The following is a 7,678-nucleotide window of genomic DNA, read 5'->3' as shown; positions in this document are numbered from 1 at the left end:
TAACAACAACAACAACTGCATCTACAGCAACACTAGGCAAAAGCAGCTTCCCAGTAAGCACTGGGAAATTATTAGCATTAGGACACGCAGAGAAGCTGACAAGAAGCTTATGATATCATTTTCTCTCAAGTCTGAGAAAAGGCAAAAGATGGGAAAGGAAGAGTCTAGAATACTCAAAATAGTGATATATATATAAAGATTACATTTTTGTGTGAGATAAGCCATCAACCAAATTATACATAAGGGAAATTTCAAGAGCAGGTAGTGTACTAATCTGTAGATTTGCTGCTATGAAAATTCTCCCTACCTGCATGCTCTGAAAGCATTATAGTCCTTAGCATTAGGGCTACAAGGACCTTAGACATCACCTGAACCAAACTATCTTTATATAGAAACTGAAACCTAGAGAAGTCACTTGTCTACATTCATAGGGTAGGTCAAGTGGCAAGGTTCTTTCTGTTTCCCTGAATACCCCTTTATATCAGAGGCAGGTTGTCAGCTCAGCTTATTTAAAAAACAAACACAATTATTTGTTATCTTTTTCCATCAATAAAAGGAAATCTGGAAGATACAGATAAACATAAAGAAAACTAGGAAGAGAAATCTGTTATTCATATTTGACTTATTTGCTGCCATGTTTTTCCCATGCATTCTAAACCATAAGGATCCCCTGGGTGACACAAAAATTGCCTGACTACTTACTGAAATGTTAGTACTCAAACCCACCCCGTGGCATCTAGGAAAACAGCCTGGTGATCTGCTTCTAAAAGGTCTTAAAAATAATATGGAGCAGTTCTACTCAGTATACATGGAGATACCATGAATTGGAATTGACTTAACAGCAACTAACAAAAACAACAACTAAATATAGACTCCATGCGGATAGAGGCTACATTCATATCCTTCATTTACTTAGCCTTAGCCCCATGGCTCAATCCATACTTACTGAATAAATGAATGCATACATATGAACACACATGCTGTTATTATTAAGTGCTGTCGAGTCATTTCCGACCCATAGCGACCCGGTATAAGGTTTCCAAGGAGCGGCTGGTGAGCTTGAACCACTGACCTTGCGGTTCAAATGACTTTTACGTTATATGTGCATGTGTATACTCAATTCTAAATCTATTCTCAGTCATAGCAACCCTGTAGAACAGAATGGAATTCCAAAACTACACAATCTTTACTGGAGCAGAAAGACCTATCTAGCAGCTTGTGGGTTTGAACCACCAACCTTGTAATTCTTAAAAAATTTAAGTCATATTATGCTGGGGACCAGCCTCGACATAGGTGTTTGGTTCACAAGGTGGGGATATCTGGCGGCTATAGGGATAGCAAAAGAGACACAGAGACACAACGAGAGAGACAAGGAGACACCCCAAAACCAGAGTGGATGCATTACTGGCATCTGGCAGATCTAGTGTGGTGAACATTTGAGCTATGAGGGCGGTAAAATCCCGCATAGTAAACATCTTAGCTATGCGGACAGTATGCACCCCTTACTAGCTGGTCAGTAACGCATGCCTAGTCAGCCGTGTAGCACGCCCTCCACGCTGTAATGCACGCTCTTAATGCATGCCCGTAATGCACACCTGGGTCGGTCTGTGCCTCCATTTTATTTAGGGGAGGTACTTTACACAAAGCTGGGTGGGACTAAAACAAGGTACAGCTAACATATATAATTTTCCAGACATTCAGGCAGCTTTACATCGTACTTCGCAGGTTCGAATCTCACAACCGCAACTTGGTTTCTCAAGCTTAATTAACTTACCTTTTAGCACCTAGTCTCAAATGGGGGAAGGAAAAGGAGGATTGGGAGGATTCCCATTGTGTCGGCTGCCCAGCCCAGGTTCTCCAGGAAAAGAGACGCCTGGGTCAATAGGGCTGCACCTGAAAACACTTTAGGGAGGGGGTGTCCTATTGTCCTTAGAACAAAGAACCAGGGAGCCACCCAATTTACTTTGACTGAATTCTTTGAGGGAAGAACTTTGCCTTTTTGGAACTTTACAGTTTCGGCTTTTAGGAAAATATCACATTTATCTGTGGATATCAGGGCTTCATGTATGCAATTAATAATAAACATAACTGAATGCTAAGATGAAAAACAGTTTGCTATGTCTGCTAGGTGGCTAGAGTCTGTTTCTCAGAGCCTGCGGCCTGTACGGTCTGCAACACTTGGGCCCACAGGTCCTCGAACTCCTGCCCGGGTCTGGACGGTCTGCAACAATATTATTATTTATAGTTCACTTAATTTTTTCACTTAACATTGTATCATAAATATCTTCCCATGTCAGTAATTAATCTCCTATGACAGTATTTTAAGAGCTGCATGATATTTTATTGTTTGGTTGAATCATAATTTGTTTACCCATATTCAATACATAGACATTAAACTTTATCTAACTGACTTTGAATTAACAATGTTGTTCTTGTTAAGTACCGTCAAGTCAGTTCCAACTCATTGTTGTTGTTGTTGAGTGCCATCAAGTTGGTGCCAACTCATAGCAACCTTATGCACAGCAGAATGAAACACTGCCTGATCCTGGGTCAACCTCACTATTGTTGCCACGCTTGAGCCCATTGATGCTGCCACTTGGCCAATCCATCTTGTTGGGGGTCTTCCTCTTTTTCTCTGACCCTCCACCTTATCAAGCATTGATATCCTTCTCCAGCAACTAGTCCATCCTGACAATATGTCCGAAGTATGAAAGATGAAGTTGGCCATTCTGGCTTCCAAGGAGCACTCTGGCTGCACTTCTTCCAATACAGATCTGTTGGTTCTTTTGGCAGTCCATGGCACTTTCAATATTCTCCTCCAACACCATAATTCAAATGCATCAATTCTTCTAAGGTCTTCCTTATTCAATGTCAAGCTTTCGCATGCATATGAAGTTAATGAAAATACCATGGCTTGGATCAGGTGCACCTTAGTCTTCAAGCTGACATCTTTGCTTTTCAACACTTTAAAAACGACTTGTGCAGCAGATTTGCTTAATGCAATATGCTGTTTGATTTCTTGACTGCTGCTTCCATGAGTGTTGATAGTTGATCCAAGAAGAATGAAGTCCTTGACCACTCCCAACTCATAGTGATCCTGTATAGGATTTCTGAGGAGCCACTGGTGAGCTTGATCCACTGACCTTGAGGTTCAAAGCAACTTTGCAGTCCAGTGCATTAACCCACAGCACCAAAATATCTCTGGACATGACTCTCTTTGAGAATCAGTCTGGGGGCATTAGAACCTTACTTTTGCTAGTTGAAGACATCTGGACAGTAACGTGATAGCCTGCAGTCCTCTTATCAGCCCAGAATAGGTCATCATTTTGATTCAGCTTCCCCTACTTAATCAAAAGCTGTAGATTAGAATGGCCAGTCTCTAATAGCAGGAGTTATATTATCAATATCATGTTATCTCACTTACATTTTACATGGAAAAAAATCATTCCATGTGGTTGAAATAAAGATACCAGATCCAAAGTGCAATTTTGAGTTGATTCTGACAGTCTTACTCTTAGCCAAAGAGCACTCAAGAAAAATAAAATAAAGTGCCCTCCTTCTTCAATTTTAAAATGCTTATTCTACTAGGAAAGTGGCTTTAAATTCAGGAGAATAGAAGAAGTGATCCAAATTCAAACCTCAGCAACAAGTGTCTTATTGCTAATGGAATTTTTGTGGCTATAAGCTCCCTACATTGTTCACACTTGGTCAAACTGATTTTATTATGCATCCACTGACGTTCAGCAACCTATGAGTTCAAGCTGTCCCTTTCTGTCCAAACAAAGAAGACCAAAGGAGTTTCTCTTCCAAGATGCAAAAGGCATTGAGTGCTTTTGTGGAGGGGGATTTTCATTTTACTTTTTATTATAATTTGGTTGAAGTTTATAAAGCAAATTTGTTTTCCTTTCAATGGTTCATACACATTTTGTTTCATGACATTTATTGCAATTCCCACAATGTAACATCATTCTTCCCACTTTTTCCCTGTTTCTCATCTCCATTCATATTTTTTTCTTATCCCTTCCTGCCTTCCTGGACAAATGCTGCCTTTTTTTCATTATTTCATAGGGTTGGTTGTTGTAAGAAGTGCGTACCTGTCTGGTACTATTGCTTACAGTATAGGCCTGTCTATTGTTTGACTGAAAGCTAAGTAATGGGGGTGAGTTTAGTTCCAGGCTTGAAGGGTGACTAAAGCCATAGTCTTTGGGTTTCACTAGTTTCTATCAGACTAGTAAGCTTAGTCATTTTTATGATTTAGAGTTTGTTCCACACTTTGTTCCCACTCTATCCAAGACCTATGGTGATCCCTGTCACAGGGCTTGACAGTGGTAGCCAGGAACCAACTAGTTCTTCTGGTCTCAAGGTCCTGAAGGCTGAGTGCCGTGTGGTCCATTTAACCTTTGGCATTGTTTCTGTTCTGGTCTGAGTACTCTGAGGAGAGATAGAGGCCAGGGAAGAATTAAGTAAAGAAAGCTCTGTTCTCACCAGACTCACATGATTTTCTCTTTTAAAACCAAACTCACATATATGTAGTTCCTGGCCTGGAAAAGAAAATCAGATTCCAGGATTAGCTTACTGTACAAGGAAAAGCAAGTTAGTGTCCTTTCTACTGTTAAATTTTTTGTCACAGATATTCAGGATATGATTTTAGAACATGTGCTCAAACCCAACTGTCACATGCATTGCTGTATTGTTAGCTAAAGCACAGCAGCGTATGTGATGCCTTTCTCATATCACCTTCTAATAGACGTCCAACTAATGCTGGGTACAACAGTTATTGTCCTTATACACTATCCCCGCCTTATAAATCACTGAAGATTCAAAGGAGACCAGTACATTCAGATCTGCATGTTCAACTACCATCTCAGTTGCTTTAACTGAAAAATCAAAAGGTTAGACAAGGAGAGCAAATATTCTTCATATTACGAGCTAGTAGTCTAATTGACTAGTGATAAGTTCCTAGAGTATTGTCTGGTGGACAACAGGCCTCATTCAGTGCTTGAAAAGGAAAAAATGGTTTCTGAATCACAGAGCAATGAGGACCAAACAGAATTGAGCACTCTGAAGCCCTAGACATGTGAGCCCCCGAGAAGTGGCATTTGCTTGGTTCCTCTTGTACCTCCAGTGCCTGGCACAATGCATGGCACATACTGAGCAATGAGAACATGATTGATTGAATGAATAAATACTAAAACTCTGACCATAATGTTTATTTTTCTTAATTTTAGACTGCTGTCATTAGGTGAAAACAAAAGGAAATCTGTCAGGGTCCAGCCTTGACAAGGGGGTGAGTACACAAAGGTGGGGTGTCTGGCGACGATAGAGAGAGAGAGAAAACAGACACAAAGAAGACAGAGAAAACAGACACAACGAAGACAGACATACAGGTTTGATGCAAGCTGTCAGACAGACTGTTCAGTGGCAGACACTGCACACAAAACTAACTCTAGGTGGGATGTCTGGAGGGGCGAGAAAGAAAGAAACACTCGGAGACCAGAGTGGATACAAGCTGACAGGCAGATAGTCCTGCTGCCAAGAATGCACACAGAACTGTCTCTACCCCAGTCTTTTATTAACTTTTTTAAGGGAAGAGATCTTTACAGAAGAAGAATGGGATTATTCAGATAAGACAATGCTTAATGATTCACAGAGACAATCTTTAAGATAAGTTAAGCCAGTATTCCTTTCTTCCTTACTGGTTTTAACCTTTCTAATGAAGGTGCGGTTTCGCCTCCACCTTCCTTTCCTCGTTCCGGGTTCCATATCCAAATGCTACAATGTTTACTGTATCCTCAGGGGGAAGAAGAGCATCTGGATCAAACTGATCATACCTAAGGGCAGTTTGAAGGGGCTGCCACCATTGTCCCTTAATCCAGTATTCCCGGAATTTACCACTCCACCTCAAGTGAATACCCTGAGCAGTTCCTCTCCAGAACCTCCCTGCTTAATCCCAGTAAACCTGTCCTTGTTCGTCCTCTGAGGAAGTTTTACTGCCTCGGTTCTAGGGGGAAATTCGGTTTTATTAATGTACATGGATAATCAAGAGCTCATGTTCTAAGTTAAAAAGGAGCAGTTCTGACACTCATCCCAGGTGGCTATCGCTTGTACCTCAGAAAGATTCGTTCCCAGGACCCTACGCACTGCCAACATAGAGGAGACATTAAGAGAGGCATTATAAAAACCATTTTCTCAGAAGCTATAATTACTGGAGTTAGAAGCATAGAATGAACAATATTGGGACTTGTACAGAGGTAGCCACCCAGTGAGTTCACAAACACCAATGAACCCGGGACCCCAGGAGGTCACTTCCTGGGCCCTTAGGGTTCATGGCGTGCCATACTGAGGAGGGCCCTGGGTTTGGATTTTCGTCCAGGTCACAAGGCCTCAGCTTCCCAGTAATTGTGTTTTATGTCGTTCCCGACAGAAATCCTTTCATGGACAAGAAGAAATTAATTAAACACATTGTTAATGCTTCAAAGTGTTTTTTTAAATGAACCCTAAAATGAAAGTCACCTGGCCAGGAATTTCTGGTGAGTCACAGAACAGGAGGGACGGTGAGATGTTGTCTCTTCTCCATCCCATGTTCAGCCAACAAGATGCTGAGTGTGGTCAACAGGTAAAAGAACCACCAGAGACAGCATGCCTACACCAGAGCAGCTGGGAGAAATAAGAGCCAACAGAACTTATGGGGGCAAGCAACCTTGGCTTCCCTTTTCACCCTCTTCTATTTTGGTATAGACGGACTCCATTTGAGAGAGCTACACTGTCAAATATCTACCTACACAATCTCCTCAGCATTTAGAGCTTGAGCATCTGATCCAGTTTCAAGGTTTCCTGTTCAATCAAATACTGTTGTGTTACAGATAATTCAGGAAACTGTGGCCTCCTCCATCTTTCAATCATGAGGACACAAGCCTAATGACCCAACCAAAACAGGGAGAAGAGTAGATGAGGAAGATGGAGAAAACCAAGGTCCTTAGTGATACTGTTGAATGACTGAAGAAACTTTGTTGTTGTTGTCATTGTTGTGTGCCGTGGTATTGGTTCCGACGCACAGTGATACTGTACAGGGTTTCCAGGGCTGTAAATCTTTATGGGAACAGAAAGCCTCATCTTTCTCCTGCGGAACAGCTGGTAGTTTCGAACTGCTGACCCTGAGGTTCGCAGTCCGATTCGTAACAACTATGGGAGTGCTCTAATGTAGAAAATCATCTAAGCCACTTTTAATTGGGTATTCTGTTGTTTGCTGCCTAAAAACACCATGTTAATGCACCCAAGTTTCATATCTATAGAAGATCTTCATAGGCATGACTCCAGAACCAATTCACCTTTAGTGACTGGTACCAGACAGATCTTTCATACAGTTGTGGAAGGTTTTTTTTCCCTAGTTACTTAAGATGCAATTGCTACAATTCCAGATTGGCTGAAACAGTACATTTCAGGTTGTGAAGGACAAAGTTAGACTGAAGAAAGGAAATTTTAAATTTATGGGTGGTGCCCTCTGCCAGCAATACTATTTATATCCTTATTTTCTCCTCTAATTACCATTTTCCCCCCAAGTGAGTATTGTAAAAGTAATTCCCCTACAAGAAAAAGACAAATAACCCAATTAAAAAGTGGGCACAGGATATGAACAGACACTTCACTAAGGAAGAGATCAGGGCAGCCAACAAATATA

This window comes from Chrysochloris asiatica, unplaced genomic scaffold (assembly GCF_000296735.1).
Source record: "Chrysochloris asiatica unplaced genomic scaffold, ChrAsi1.0 scaffold00011, whole genome shotgun sequence".
Classification (NCBI taxonomy): domain Eukaryota; kingdom Metazoa; phylum Chordata; class Mammalia; order Afrosoricida; family Chrysochloridae; genus Chrysochloris; species Chrysochloris asiatica.
Note: the sequence above shows the minus strand (reverse complement) of the source record.